Here is a 17,033-nt window from a genome sequence, read left to right on the forward strand (position 1 = left end):
CCCCCGCCATCTTGAAATTCGGCCGCCATCTTGAAATCATGTAATAATGTAGCTAGAAAAGCGGGAAAAAATCCAAAATTCATCACAAAAATCACTCATTAACTTACATATTGATTCGATCCGCTCCAGTCCTTGGTTCGATCCCTGAATCATGCAAAACATTTAATTTTATATAAAAAAATAATAATTTCAATAAACCATGTTCAAAATTCTTAAAGATACTTTAAATCCTCTACTACCATCATCCTATCAGACATCAAGACCACCATATTGGAAATTCGTAATTGTAATGCTAGAGATTCGGGAAAAAGTTCAAAATTCATTAAATAAATTTGTAATCTATATACTGATTGATTAGATCGACTTAGGTCCATGGTTCGATCCCTGGCCGATACAAAACAACTTTAATTTTAAAAAAGTACCAGAAAAGTGTAAGGTTCGAGGAATAAAACACCTAAAAGTCTTTTACAAACATAATATTTATTACACAATTTCTATCCTACTACAGAATCACTTGCGAAAGCCAGCAATCTTATAAAAATTTAGCCCTGCATAGACGTGCAACGACTACTTCTTAGCTCCAAATGGTTCCAAATGCTCCAAACGGCCTCCAAATGGCTCCAACAGCTCCAACAGCCTCCAAATGCTTAACACAGCTCCAAATAACTCCAAATGCTCCAAATGCTTGACAGCTCCAAATGTTTCCAGCAGCTCCAAATGCTCCAAATGCTTGACAGCTCCAAATGGCTCCAAATGCTTAACACAGTTCCAAATGGCTCCAAATGCTTGACAGCTCCAAATGCTTCAAAAGGCTCCAAATGCTCCAAATGTCTCCAACAGCTCCAAATGGCTCCAAATGCTCCAAACAGCCTCCAAATGCTTGACAGCTCCAAATGTCTCCAACAGCTCCAAATTTTCCAACAGCTCCAAAAAAGGCTCCAAATGCTCCAACAGCCTCCAAATGCTTAACACAGCTCCAAATAACTCCAAATGCTCCAAACGGCCTCCAAATGTCTCCAACAGCTCCAAATGCTCCAACAGCCTCCAAATGCTTAACACAGCTCCAAATGGCTCCAAATGCTTAACACAGCTCCAAATGGCTCCAAATGCTTGACAGCTCCAAATGCTTCAAAAGGCTCCAAATGCTCCAAATGTCTCCAACAGCTCCAAAAGGCTCCAAATGCTTCAAAAGGCTCCAATTCCTCCAAGAGCTCCATCTTCAATTGGTCCCAATTGATTCCAATTACTTTTCTTATCGAACTTGGCATGAATACTAACATGTCTTTATTAGTATACATTTTGACTGGCAGTGGTAACGTATTTTGCACCTTTAAGTTATAAGTTTTATTTAGAAATCAGATTTCGATAAATGGTAGATACCATTTGGAAAGAAAATATATTAATTTATCTTCAAGTTTATACACATAAATTTAATTTAATCCATTATTGTATTTAGCCAGCTTCCCTCAGTTCTTTGAGTATGAAGGATATTTCTTTAATGTTCGAATAGTTTCCTGCACAAAGCGATCCATGTAGTAGTCGTAGCCTGTCAACCAATATGTTAGGATCTTTCCATGATGTGTAATCAATCTCTTCTGCTGCGTTCATCTTCCTTGCACGTTTATAATAAATATTATTATCTCTGGTGTCTATCGTTTTAACACCAACCACAAGGTCACTTTCGTCATCAAGCCAGTGATTATCACAAGCTTGATCAGGATAATTTATTTTATTACGACGTTTCCATCGTTTTGGTCTCAAGTCACCATCACAGTCTTCGCTCTTGCTTGCTTTCGGTGCTTCAGCACAGTACTCAATCATGTCACCCTTAGATGGGTCAGCACAGTCTTCGTTCATGTCAGCTTCTGATGTGTCACCACAGTCTTCAATCATGTCAGCACCACAAACTTGATCAGGATAATTTATTTTATTACGTCGTTTCCATCGTTTTGGTCTCAGACCGCCATCACAGTCTTCGATCTTGCCTGCTTTAGGTGCTTCAGTACAGTACTCAATCATGTCAGCCTCAGATGTGTCACCACAATCTTCAATCATGCCAGCCTCAGATGATTCATCAAAGTCTTCGACCTTGTAAGCTTCAGGTGGTTCTCCATCTTTCACATTTTCATGGAGACGACTAGATATTGGAGTAAATATATTTTCATTTCTAATGTGGTTACAACTTCCTTCGTGTGTTTGAAATTTTAAATTATTATCTTGATCCAGATCAGTAATTTTAGCATTAGCTTTTTCGCCTTCGTTCCTCTTCCGCGATGTTGTAGCCCAGTCTTCGTTATCTTTATTCATCTTAATTGTACAGGTCTTGTAATGTCTATCCAAGTAATATCTTCTACCAAAGGATTTCTGACACTGACTGCAATGAAATGGTTTTTGACAAGGACCCAAATTACACTCGCTTCTCTCATGTCGTTTAGCATTCTTTCTCAAGGTAAACACCTTGCTACAGTATCTACAGTGATGACGTTTTGATACAGCAACAAATCTCGTTTCAGGATTCATATTAGTTATTGAGACTAATGCCAGATGCAAATTAAGAGTTTTAAATTAGATATATTACTTAAATAGAATTTTTTAATTATTTCATCAGCGAGAATTAATTTATCTCATTCAAAGGTACTTGTTGCAAGTAGTTCTGCTTTTCAACAACAGATGTCGCCACATGTTACTTGCAGGTAAATAATATTTAGTGCTTTTATGCGGGATGCGGGATGCTCACTAACGATCGCAAAAGAAGGATGGCTTCGCTAGACTCCAAGGAGAAGGAAGTTCGTCCATCCTGTTAGCGCTTCTTAGATTTCTCAGAGATTATTTGACTGAGTAATGATTTTTTTTTTTTTTTAATTTTCACCTGATAAAAATATTACAAGTGCTGATTTATTGGCAGAATTTCAATAATTAAATGCAACCTTGAATAAAAAATGACATGACTCATTAAGTAAAAAATTCTTCATGCAGAGATCAATTCCTCATCAGTAACCAGAAGCACTCGGAGAAAACCATCAGATGTCTAGTCAGGAATAATCAGAAGCACCCAGAGAAAACCATCAAAATATTGTCAAGAATAATCAGGAGCACACGGAGAAAACTACCATAATATTGTCAAGAATAAACGGGAGCACACGGAGAAAACTACCATAAATTGTCAAGAATAAACGGGAGCACACGGAGAAATCCACCATAATATTGACAAGAATAATCAGGAGCACACGGAGAAAACCGCCGCAAGTTTTCTTTGATATCATAAAATTTCAGGAAAAAATAATAATAAAAAATGAAAATAAATTTAAAAAAATTTAAAAAAAAACATAAATATATTCTGCTAGCTTGTGAACTTCTCATTGTTGAACAAAGATAGAGTTCTAGTACAAGCTAGAATTTTATGTTTTTTTTATTATTTTTTTATATTTTTATTATTATTTTTTCCTGAAATTTTATGATATCAAAGAAAACTTGCGGCGGTTTTCTCCGTGTGCTCCTGATTATTCTTGTCAATATTATGGTGGATTTCTCCGTGTGCTCCCGTTTATTCTTGACAATATTATGGTAGTTTTCTCCGTGTGCTCCCGTTTATTCTTGACAATATTATGGTAGTTTTCTCCGTGTGCTCCTGATTATTATTGACAATATTTTGATGGTTTTCTCTGGGTGCTTCTGATTATTCCTGACTAGACATCTGATGGTTTACTCCGAGTGCTTCTGGTTACTGATGAGGAATTGATCTCTGCATGAAGAATTTTTTACTTAATGAGTCATGTCATTTTTTATTCAAGGTTGCATTTAATTATTGAAATTCTGCCAATAAATCAGCACTTTTAATATTTTTATCAGGTGGAAATTTAAAAAAAAAAATATCATTACTCAGTCAAATAATCTCTGAGAAATCTAAAAAGCGCTAACAGGATGGACGAACTTCCTTCTCCTTGGAGTCTAGCGAAGCCATCCTTCTTTTGCGATCGTTAGTGAGCATCCCGCATCCCGCATAAAAGCACTAAATATGATTTACCTGCAAGTAACATGTGGCGACATCTGTTGTTGAAAAGCAGAACTACTTGCAACAAGTACCTTTGAATGAGATAAATTAATTCTCGCTGATGAAATAATTAAAAAATTCTATTTAAGTAATATATCTAATTTAAAACTCTTAATTTGCATCTGGCATTAGTCTCAATAACTAATATGAATCCTGAAACGAGATTTGTTGCTGTATCAAAACGTCATCACTGTAGATACTGTAGCAAGGTGTTTACCTTGAGAAAGAATGCTAAACGACATGAGAGAAGCGAGTGTAATTTGGGTCCTTGTCAAAAACCATTTCATTGCAGTCAGTGTCAGAAATCCTTTGGTAGAAGATATTACTTGGATAGACATTACAAGACCTGTACAATTAAGATGAATAAAGATAACGAAGACTGGGCTACAACATCGCGAAAGAGGAACGAAGACGAAAAAGCTAATGCTAAAATTACTGATCTAGATCAAGATAATAATTTAAAATTTCAAACAAACGAAGGAAGTTGTAACCACATTAGAAATGAAAATATATTTACTCCAATATCTAGTCGTCTCCATGAAAATGTGAAAGATGGAGAACCACCTGAAGCTTACAAGGTCGAAGACTTTGATGAATCATCTGAGGCTGGCATGATTGAAGATTGTGGTGACACATCTGAGGCTGACATGATTGAGTACTGTACTGAAGCACCTAAAGCAGGCAAGATCGAAGACTGTGATGGCGGTCTGAGACCAAAACGATGGAAACGACGTAATAAAATAAATTATCCTGATCAAGTTTGTGGTGCTGACATGATTGAAGACTGTGGTGACACATCAGAAGCTGACATGAACGAAGACTGTGCTGACACATCTAAGGGTGACATGATTGAGTACTGTGCTGAAGCACCGAAAGCAAGCAAGAGCGAAGACTGTGATGGTGACTTGAGACCAAAACGATGGAAACGTCGTAATAAAATAAATTATCCTGATCAAGCTTGTGATAATCACTGGCACGATGACGAAAGTGACCTAGTGGTTGGTGTTAAAACGAGAGACACCAGAGATAATAATATTTATTATAAACGTGCAAGGAAGATGAACGCAGCAGAAGAGATTGATTACACATCATGGAAAGATCCTAACATATTGGTTGACAGGCTACGACTACTACATGGATCGCTTTGTGCAGGAAACTATTCGAACATTAAAGAAATATCCTTCATACTCAAAGAACTGAGGGAAGCTGGCTAAATACAATAATGGATTAAATTAAATTTATGTGTATAAACTTGAAGATAAATTAATATATTTTCTTTCCAAATGGTATCTACCATTTATCGAAATCTGATTTCTAAATAAAACTTATAACTTAAAGGTGCAAAATACGTTACCACTGCCAGTCAAAATGTATACTAATAAAGACATGTTAGTATTCATGCCAAGTTCGATAAGAAAAGTAATTGGAATCAATTGGGACCAATTGAAGATGGAGCTCTTGGAGGAATTGGAGCCTTTTGAAGCATTTGGAGCCTTTTGGAGCTGTTGGAGACATTTGGAGCATTTGGAGCCTTTTGAAGCATTTGGAGCTGTCAAGCATTTGGAGCCATTTGGAGCTGTGTTAAGCATTTGGAGCCATTTGGAGCTGTGTTAAGCATTTGGAGGCTGTTGGAGCATTTGGAGCTGTTGGAGACATTTGGAGGCCGTTTGGAGCATTTGGAGTTATTTGGAGCTGTGTTAAGCATTTGGAGGCTGTTGGAGCTGTTGGAGCCATTTGGAGGCCATTTGGATCATTTGGAACCATTTGGAGCTAAGAAGTAGTCGTTGCACGTCTATGCAGGGCTAAATTTTTATAAGATTGCTGGCTTTCGCAAGTGATTCTGTAGTAGGATAGAAATTATGTAATAAATATTATGTTTGTAAAAGACTTTTTGGTGTTTTATTCCTCGAACCTTACACTTTTCTGGTACTTTTTTAAAATTAAAGTTGTTTTGTATCGGCCAGGGATCGAACCATGGACCTAAGTCGATCTAATCAATCTGTATATAGATTACAAATTTATTTAATGAATTTTGAACTTTTTCCCGAATCTCTAGCATTACAATTACGAATTTCCAATATGGTGGTCTTGATGTCTGATAGGATGATGGTAGTAGAGTATTTAAAGTCTCTTTAAGAATTTTGAACATGGTTTATTGAAATTATTATTTTTTTATATAAAATTAAATGTTTTGCATGATTCAGGGATCGAACCAAGGACTGGAGCGGTTCGAATCAATATGTAAGTTAATGAGTGATTTTTTTGATGAATTTTGGATATTTCCCGCTTTTCTAGCTACATTATTACATGATTTCAAGATGGCGGCCGAATTTCAAGATGGCGGGGGCACCTCGGTATTAAATGATTACTGCACTGTAGCGGGTTGGAATAAAATTATCCAGATAGAAATGTACTCTATAATACAAGTACACACACAAGATGGCGTACTTCGACAGGTGGTAGCTCCTGGTAGCATGTACTGAACATAAAATGTCGAATCCATGATGGTCGACAAGGACAAAGTCAAATTTCCAGGACAAAGTCAAATTTCAATGTCAAGGTCAAATTTCAAGGTTAAGGTCACATTTCAAGGTCAAAGGTCAAGGTCAAGGTCAAAGTTCAATGTCAAAGTGAGGACAAAAGTATGGTGACCAGATAATTATACTACATGGTATCGGCACACTCTAGCAGACGAAAACAAGATGGTGGTCTCCAGCAGATGAAGACAAGATGGCGGACATGATGTCATACTAGGTGACGATATATATGGTTTGAAAAAATTGGTGGGAGTCAGTCTGCCTGCGTCCACTGTGAGGGAAGGATCGGTCGCCATTTTTTTTTTGCACTCGTCGGGTTTGAACCGAGGACTCCGAACTCCGTGTCGTAAAAGTATGATTTTTATTAAATTTTATTATTAAATTTTTTTTATAATTGTTAAAAAAAATTTCATTTAAATCGGATAATAAATAAAGATTTTAAAGAAGGCGACCGTAACGGAAATTTCAGTGGTGACGTCATCATCAAATATGGCGGAAAACACAATGCCGGAATTTTCGAGAACACAATTACGTCATCCAAGATGGCGGATCCAAGATGGCGGATACAAAATGGCCGCCGTGATCTACTTGTCCCGTTACGCTGTGTCCCGTTACACTAATCCAAGATGGCGGTCATAATCCTAGATGACGTCAGAGGCTTATCGGAGGCTGTAGACAAGGATGCTTAAACCTCTTTTAGGAATTTGGGATCTTTCTAGGGCAAAACGACTTTTGAGGATTTTCGAAATCCTAATTTTTGGATTGTGGAATTATTTGAGATTTTTTGGCGGAATTTTTTTTCACAAAAATGGAAATTTTGGCGATTTTTGAGGAATTTTGGGCAATTTTTGCCCAATTTTGGCAAATTTTGAGGGTCAAAGGTCAATGTCATACTTGTCCCGTTACACTGTGTCCCGTTACGCTCATCCAATATGGTGACCGGAACGTGACATTTTTTCGAGCGTGCAGCTCCACAGGCTCCACAGCCTGAAGCCTGCCGCAGGGGCCCCATTCATATACTACTGACGACTATGTGATTAAGACTACTTGCCGGGTTCTCCAAAGGGCATGTAGGTTTTGTCTTTATTCTGCTTGTTTTGGACCACGGAAATTCCCTTTCTCTTTTTGTCTTTGAAAAACCCTTAAAAATATTAAACGTAGTTATACACATGTAAGTCAGTTTCTTCATTTATCTCGCAAGTGTCGAAAAATCAAAAACGGACGTTTTAGAAACTATTTTTAACTATTGAAATTTGAAGCCTGAGAAATAAAATTTATTTTAGTTTTTATAAAAATTGCTCATCGTTTGCAGCATGCCATACAACTATAGCTATAATAAGTGAGCATGGTTCTGACAGGCAAATGCTTCTAGTGTAAATAATTGTATAACTTTAAAACACAGCCGATAAAGTGAAGAATTTATCTTTCACAAAAAATAACATAAATACGTAATATTTAACACTGTAGTGATAAATGGTCAGATATTGCTATAAAACTTAAGAAAAATTACGTGAAAATTAAATTACCCCATATGGAGTATTAAACCTAACCTGAAAACTTCCGTAGTTGCACGTATTGCGACCAAAAACCCGCAAACTAGAGCGCGGCTTTGCGAATAGAGGCGATGAGCCACTTTAAGCACGAGCCGTTGTAACCCTTATCGCAGCCTTGTTCTTGGGTCTCAAAACGCAAAACAACTTGCTTCTTACTAAAGAGTATTTCTGATAAATAGCAAGCTACGAGTTAAAAGTTTTCTGCATACATTTTCTCACAAAAGTGGTCACAGTCTGTTGGTTTCATCGGAGAAAACCTCTTATTTTTACAATCTAAATTGCATTGCTCAAACCCTGACATACTTCGCCAAAATTTCAGACAAGTATCATTCTTTAACCTCATGAAAAATTTCATGTATTGTATGAATATTGGGCCTCTATTGTGAGTTAAATTTCTTCCAAACCTTAATTGAAAAGTAATTTGCAACAACTTTAAAGATTGTAAGCTAGTGTGAATGCCTTGTTATATATTTATAAAGATTTTAATATAAATGGCGCTACTAATACATGTTTAATCAAACGTTCGAGTTAAAAATAAACTTTAGAAAAACAAAAATTTATAAAGCACAAAACATTTGAAATTATACGTATTAAATTTGTTAGAAATGTTTGTTGTATCTGATGCGACGCACTAAAAATTACGTATATTAAGTTAGCTAATAGATTTACTAAATATGGCTATGACGGCTAGAACGGTGCGCTGGACGCGCTTATCTCTGGGGAAACCAAAATTCCCCCTCTCCCAACGCCTTTGCAAATAGCCCTGGTGCCTAGCTGTATCGTCTGGTACATTCTGCGCCTCCCGGGACCACCGTCGAGAGAAGTGGCGTAACTAGGACGCCACTGTTCTTGCAGCTTCGAGTGCTGGGTCGGGTATTCTGACGACACGACACTGTGGTGGGAAAAACTTTCCAGGTACATAACAGTGACCCCGGCGTCCAGTGCGAGAGTGACAGAGGCTAGTGGCGACGCCTGCGAGAGCAGTGAAGTGAAGAGGGCAAGTGAGCCCTCAGTGAGCGATAGTGGGCGGCGAGAGACGGACTTCGTGGTGCAGCGGGGAACGAAGCACCCGGGTGTTGTATGCGCGGCGGACGAGTGAGTAGTGCGAGACAGTGTGTTCGGACAGAGGTGCGTGGTGAGAGACCAGCAGTAGAGAGAACCACTGTCGAACCGAGCTACAGTGGGGAGAGTAAACTGTGCACTTAATGAAAGTGTTATTAATTAGTGAACAGACTATTAAATCGTTATGAGTTAATTAATGTTGTAAATATTAGTAATAATTAAAACCATATTTCATTTATCCGGCTACACTTTCCGGACCTATTTTCCCACTAGTAACAATATTTTCATAAATGATATTAAACAATTTTTAATAGAAAAAAAGGAATATTTTATAAGATAAAAATTAAAATTAAACGTTTAAAACCATGTTAAATTCTTAATTTCTTGTTTAAATGATTTTTTGTTATTAAATATTTCCATATATTAATCTGATCAGAACCATTATTTTTGTACTTCTCAAAATAGTTTTACGTTTATATAAAATAAATCGGATATTGACGTGATGTTTGCATGGCTGCAAGTAGTTTGCGAAAATGTATTTGCAGCGTATGTTGTATAGATACGCAATAGTAAAATAAACGAAATTAACAAAAGACCACGTGTAACTCAGTACACTTGATAGAAGTGAAACTTATTTGGCAATTCAAACGTCGACTCGCAAGTATATCGTAAGGAGTAAAACTCCCGAGAGAGAGAAAGAGAGAAAGAATACAATTTTCTAAAAATAACACAGCGCAGGTTTTTGACTGTCATTTCTTTTTCGTGTATTTAATAATCATAACATTTTTTATGTTAATAGATGTTAGATGAAATGTAAAATAAATTAATAAATGTGAATTAAATATATATTACTCACTTAAAAATAACTGTTCAGAATATAAATAATTATTGATCAAATATAATGATGAATCAACAATAAATATAATTTATTGTTGAAATACTCACACCACTAAAAAAAACTGTGTGTGTTAATATTTCTTCAAACAGTTCTGCCATTTGTTACACCCCAAATCTCTGAGCGAAATGTAGGCTTTGCTATCTATGCGGGAAATGCAGGGACTGTCTCAACAGCGCTCTCTACGCTGCTGGTCGAACAAGGAGGAACGTGAGCGCGCCTGTAACAAATATAAAATTTAAGGCATTCACATCTGACTGAATAGGATACCTGTGTCTATTTTCTGAAACAAGTGCATGGGCACATTCTCAGTCTTATACCTTTTATTTTATCTATCTCTCTTGGTGCTATTTCTTTTGGGGGGGGGGGCGGGGGACGAATCAATGCACAAAGAGGAGAACGAAAACGAGCCACAGCAACGTATATAGCATAGTGCTCTCTTTATGTCTCTTTGGCTGAGTACCTATTCTCAGAAGAGTGTTACACGAAAACGTTGCTTTAAGTTTCGGCCTTGAAATCTTTTTCTTATCGCGCTCAGTGAAGTTTCACTAGAACAAAGGCTTTGAAAAGTGCAAAACTTGAGTGCAAATCTTTCAAGTTATACACAGTTCAGTTTGGAGAAGCCAGAGGAAGACCACGCAAAGCGAGCAACCCGCGTTCTGCCACGAGAAGCACAATGCATAACCTAAAAATAATCTTTGCGCGTGTCACACGAGACGAGCATTCACTTGTCTCTGGATGTATTTTGCTCGGTTCTCTTACTAAAAAGAATTTTATTTCATTTCAATGTAGCTGTTAGAGTTTTAATGAGACTGTTTTTTTTTTTTCGATTTGCGCTCCAACTCGTAGGAAAATGCGAGGAAAGCACATTTAACTTATACCATACAAAGTATAGAAAAAGAGGAAACAAAGTATTTATCACAGTTACAAACGGTTGAATGTATATATATACATATATATGTATATATATATATATATATATATAAACTATTTTCTTTGCAAGCGGGTCATGACTAGCAATTATATAATTTCGAACAAAATCTTCAGTGATACTAAGAATCAGTTTTCCTATCAACCGAATGAATGTACAAAGTTAACATTGCAAATAAAAAGTTTGCAGTTCTATAATGTAATTCACCCACAATGTCAAACTTCCGTAACGATCTGGAGTTTTCGAATAAATGTTTCGCCTGAGTTGCTATTTCTGTTGAGTTATTGTTGATGCACATGAAAACGCAAAGATATTTTAAAAATTCGTGTTGTCACTTTAAAGAAATTATTGTTCTAAAAAGGTTTTTATCTACACAAACGTCTGGTGTATGTAACTATGTAACTTATGTTTAAGAACTATACAAGCAACTGTTTGAAAAATAGTAAAGAAAAAAATTAAATATCGAAAATAAATAATTTTTTTATATGTCCATTGGCAAAGTACTGGCTGCAACTGGCAAGCAGTATGTTACATTCCCACGTTGTAAAAAGTGACTATAAAAACGAAATCATTATGTTAAGATTAATGTGATAAAAGGGCAGCTTGTAAACAGACAATGTAACTATTATGGGCATGACAAACAAAAGGAAAAATATTTAAAACCTAAGTTTATATTTTCCATCAAAAATTTCTTCACATAAATTAAACACGGAATTAGAGCCCAAGCACTATGAATAACGTTAACAAATTGATTTTCATAAAAACTTCATTGATACAATAAACAAACGAGGAAATATTTCAATTACAATAATACTTAATTACAAGGAAGCAGAAGTCAATGAAAATATTTACAAGGAAAGGAATTAACTGCGTGGAGGTTCGATTACATACGCCATACGTAGGGATAGGAAAAATTCGTGGGTTCATTTCGCGACAGGCTTAAATACAAATAGTTACACCTCAGTGCTGCCTCTGCTATTGGCTCACAACTCACCTGGATGACTCTGGGCCAATTAGAAACGCCCGACCAAAGCTTTATCGAATCACAGGCTGCTACGTTGGGACGTCTCACAAGACGGCAGCCAATGGGTGGGTGGCATTTGACCGAGTGTAGGTAGAACTATGGAGTTCATCCTGCAGGTCATTGAACCCGCGAATTTTTCCTATCCCTAGCCATACGCCAAAAACGACAGCAAATGGTTAATTACGACGAAGGTTACGACCATTCGTAAGTCACCCAGGGGAAAGATATCAACAACTATCCAAAAAAAAAATCAGTACTTTAAGCCTTTAAACAGCCAAAGGGAAAACTGGAACAAATTGTTTCACAAATTTATTCAACCCTAATTTAGCAAACATAGGGTGAGAGTAAAAAACAATGCAAACAAACTAAGAATTCGAATTTCTAGGGGAGATGGAGATCCCCGGGGTACCGAAGTGATGTGAAGCATTGCAAGACCCAGTAGCACGCAATTATGCAACAGCATATAAAAAAGGAAGGAATGGCAAAGCCAGACGGTGGAGACCGAAAAAGAAGTAATTTTACAAACTTTAAGAGCAGTAAGTAATCTACGTGGATCTTCCCACACGAACCTCAACACAAGTTCACAAGTCGCCCAAGTGTTGCCATGAATTAACTCGAAGTACCGCAGCGACGCATGACAACTATGTTCTCCATGAGAACTGAACCAGAACTAGACAGAGGCCGCCATTCGTCACAGGGGGGGGGGGGGGAGGTGTGCGCGCCTTTTTGGGGGCTCTTGTCCTCCCATTGGTCAGCATTAGCTATATTGGACAGGGTAGAACATCCTCTGCCTAAGTCATGGCTAGCAAAATTTTGAAGTAGGCCTGGGCTTTACCCGTTAATAGGTAAGCCGAAAGATTGTTAAAATATAATTCGAAGGCGTCCAAGGTCACAGCAATATGCTGTAGAAAAAAAAAACAATGCAAGCAATGCATGTGGTTAAAAAAATGAAGTCGTCAAGGTATGCGAGGCGTTGCCTCGCTCTCATTGGCTAGTGGATTTGGCTCTGGCCAATGGAGGTCAGTTTGTTGGCTATTGCGTGAAAAGTGCATTTCTTTAGTGATTTTATGGTCTAAGTGGAGCTATCTGAGCGTTTTTCACTCATTTATATTGATGTGGTCGCATACTTGATTTTGACCGGAATTAAGATTTAGTAAGAAATGTGATATAGATCGTTGTTAGATTGTGTTTATGCTAGTTTTGCTTGGTACACAAGTTTTCAAAAGGACTTGGTTGAGGTTTGCGGAGACGGTGCTTCGCTCTGGCCAATCACAGCTCAGTCGGCTGACGGACGGACGAGGCTAGCGTCTCGAGCCACGCGTGCGTGAGGGGGGGGGGGGGAGGGGAGGAAGCATGGAAGGAGAGGCACAAAAACAAGCGTGGGAGGGGGAAGAGGGGAAACACAAGGAGGACACCAATGCGCCACGGAGGAAGCCACTGGATGTCTTCCGACATTCAAGCCACCGAGCAGCCATCGCACGTTTATATGTCAGTTCATCTTTCATAACAAATAATTACATCCTTAATATTCGTAGAACATAAGATGGTAATAATTTTTTTTCAATATTTCACCGTCGGGTAAAACTCCACAAAATGGTACATTCTCCTCTGGTTAAAAACAATATCTTGGACGTACGCCATTGCAGTTTTTCACTGTTGGTCGTGGGGGAAATTCATAAATGCAAAATAACAAATAAACATGAAACCTTTAACCCACAGCAAAACAAGACTAAATCAGCTGATGTCAAACAAATAAACCCAACGATGAACCTAAACAGGTATTATGGACAACACAACGACGACAACAACGACGAAAACAGTAGGTTTGCTGTGACAAAACAGTTGCGCTGTTTCGGGATCTGGCATCTGTTCCCGTCACCAGACCCATGCAAACTGATATCGGATACTGGAAAACAGGGGGTTTATATATGGTTGGCCTCCTCCCAAAACCGCGCATGAATCATTTCAAGAACGTACGTTCTCCTTTTATGATAAATTTTTTATTGACTGTCAATTTTTTCTTCCCATTAACACTCTGTATGTATATATACAGTTATATAAATTTGTAACTTTTTTCATATTGTTGATTGTGAGCAAGTACACATTATTGTTAAATTTTTGCCGTCGGCAAAAGTCTCATGATAATTTATAACAAGCTATCGATTCTCATGAGGGCTACCAAACTTGAAAGGTAAAATATAGTTCTAACATCCAGTTTGTACCGGACTGCGCTACGAAGGTCTGTCTTTGCCAAAAGGCCGGTCTTCCCGCTTTATCAGTAAGGAAATTTGACATAAATTTAGAAGTCCACTATGGCATAAACCATCATCTATAGTATAGCAGCGGTGTTCATCTTCGATTAATAAACCGCTTTTTCACGCTTGAAATGTAACTAATGGCAGGAAAATTCTCAAAGTGTTTATAAATATTATAATAAAATATACCAGGCGCGTTATCTTTTCACTGGAAAGTCAAAATATTTTCACTAATCTATCATCACAAATGGTTTTCTTGTATGACTTTCTGTTCAATGAAAATAAAGCAGACGTATAAGCAGAGAGCCGGGAAACAACTGATACGTGTTTCTTTATGGCACAAGACTGGCATTTCAGAAAACCGTGATTTGGGTTTTCCAGTGCTTGCTGGCTAGCTGGTTTTCCAAAACCCGGGAAAACTCACGTTACTGTGGTTCTGAGATAAAAAATAAAAAAACACATTTTTATTGATTTAATTAATGATATACTAAAAAAAAAGTTTTGAGATGAACGTTACATACGAATGTTTAACACAAAACTGTATTCACATTATTTAATGATTTCAGTACATGCTTGGACTGTCATACACATTTGTTATTAAGTTCATAAAAACCATCAAATTTTGGAATTGTTTAGTATAATTTTTTATAAACAATCAAATATGGTTAAATTATGATTTTAAAAATATTATGTGCAAAACACGAAATACTAGAAGCAAAATAATGTATGATTTTACCTGTTAAATACATTTATGTAAACGAGGCGTTGAAACGAAGTAAAGTATTTAAAAAATTATGTCCTGTTTAGAAAAAATATTCTTCGCACTGTTGCGACGCAATTGGGAAGAGCAGCAAGGAACTTCCAGAGTTTCGAATGTCTGCGGAGATAACAGACATGAATAGACCTGATTGCAGCTGTTCACTTGCATGACTGTCTGGCTGCTGTGGAAGCTAGTTTTCATTGCGTCACGCGTCTCGATTTTTTTTCCCCTCTATCCTCTTGTTTCAAAGAGTTGTTTCGTAAATCGGACAAACAGTTTGAAGAAGAGGACAAAAAAAAACCGTGTACATATTTTCCTGGTACCCGCGAAGACAGGACACGTTTCAGTTGGAGAGTTCGTGCTCGACTCGTTTTCCAAACAGCACGCGTGGCTGTTCGCTTCGTTTCTGCCCTGCCACGTGCAGGCTGCACCAGAGAAACACATTCGCGTTTTTTCTTGCAAGTGTGAGTAATCTTTCATCACATGCAGTTGCATTCCGTCAAACGTTCTGCGGGCTCAGCAACGTCCGAGCAAGACTAACATTTTATTTTATTGTGGTAAATATTATTTGTGTAGTTATATGTTGAGTTAAATTACTCTCGACGTACTACTTCTACTAATACAGCCACTAACTGCTTCTATTACTGCTGCTGCTGATTTTACTACTAATACTGCTACTAACACTGGTACTGCTATAACTACTGATAACAATGCTACAACTACTTCTACCACAAACGTTACTTCCGCTGATACTACGATTGCTGCTAATATTGCTTCTAAGCTACTTATAATAATAAAACTGCTACTTATACTACCCCTCCTGCTACTGCTGCTACTTTTATTACTTCTACCACTACTTGCATTCGAAAGGACCCAGGTTCGAATCTTTGTCCATGTATACTGTTCTCGTAAATGAATCCAGGCAAATACAGCGACCCACTCCTTATTCAGCTTCCTGGTCATATTCAGTGTTTGTCTGTCTCTGATGCCCTCGTTGCTGAAGGTACGTTGTGCCAATATAAAATAAAACTGAAAATACAAGACAGTAATTGCCAGCTAGATCCTCAGTAACTGGCATTGTTCAAGTTACGAGCGATTAAAAACGGAATTCAGTGGTTTCGAACCGACCAAAACCTTGTCAGTCCTGTGCGTATGCGAGATATGTCATTTATAGAGTACTAACATATATTTAATTTAAAAAAAAAACAGTTTAGTAGTCCCCACACAATATTTTATCCATATAAATAGCACGGCATACATTTTGGTGACAAAATTATATTATATTGTCTATAGAGTTGTTTATTAGCAATACCAATATTTTTGATGTCAATAATAAATTTTATTTATATATTGATGTTAGTTCAAAAATGACAAACTTTTTTTGTGGTGGCCACAAAACTGTGTGAGAAATATTGACAAAATGAAAGTAGTGAATGGAATACGTAAATGACGTCGTGGGCAAAAAAAATAAAACTTACATCTTGATTAACAGAACATGAGTTGAGTGATAGCGATATAAAACGAAGCTAATGTGTTTTGGGACGGAGAGAGTTGTCCAGACGGCCTGCGTGAAGTCGAATCAGGTTCAGGCCATCCTGATTTAAGCTTTCCAGCGTTACCCTGAATCACTGCACGTTTCGTTACCGCAGGTCATGCCCATGTCGTGTTTTTTCCGCCTGTATTCACCTCGTGCCCACCGACAATGAACATTGACGTGACGACGTCTAATAAATCGATGAACGCCGGCTGCACGCACGAAAAAGTGTCCCGTTACGCACATTGTTCCGTTACGATGTGTCCCGTTACGCTCATTGTACGCTTGCGCCGCATCTATCTCTCTTCCACTCGACTGTTTATAAAGTGAAGTGAAAAGTTGATGTGGTTTTCATTGCTTATTACAACAACAATCTCGGCAATAAAGGTTAATTATTCTTGCATTTTAAAAATCTGATTACTAGTATATTT

The 17,033-nt window shown here is 37.4% G+C and overlaps 1 protein-coding gene across 14 annotated transcripts in view; it reads left to right on the forward strand.

Annotated features, from left to right (window-relative positions):
* The window catches only part of LOC134529035 (forkhead box protein P1-like), a 565,106-nt gene that overhangs the window by 173,043 nt on the left and 375,030 nt on the right, over positions 1-17,033 (forward strand). The gene's annotated exons all lie outside the window — the stretch shown is intronic.

This window comes from Bacillus rossius, chromosome 2, assembly GCF_032445375.1.
Source record: "Bacillus rossius redtenbacheri isolate Brsri chromosome 2, Brsri_v3, whole genome shotgun sequence".
Classification (NCBI taxonomy): Eukaryota; Metazoa; Arthropoda; class Insecta; order Phasmatodea; family Bacillidae; genus Bacillus; species Bacillus rossius.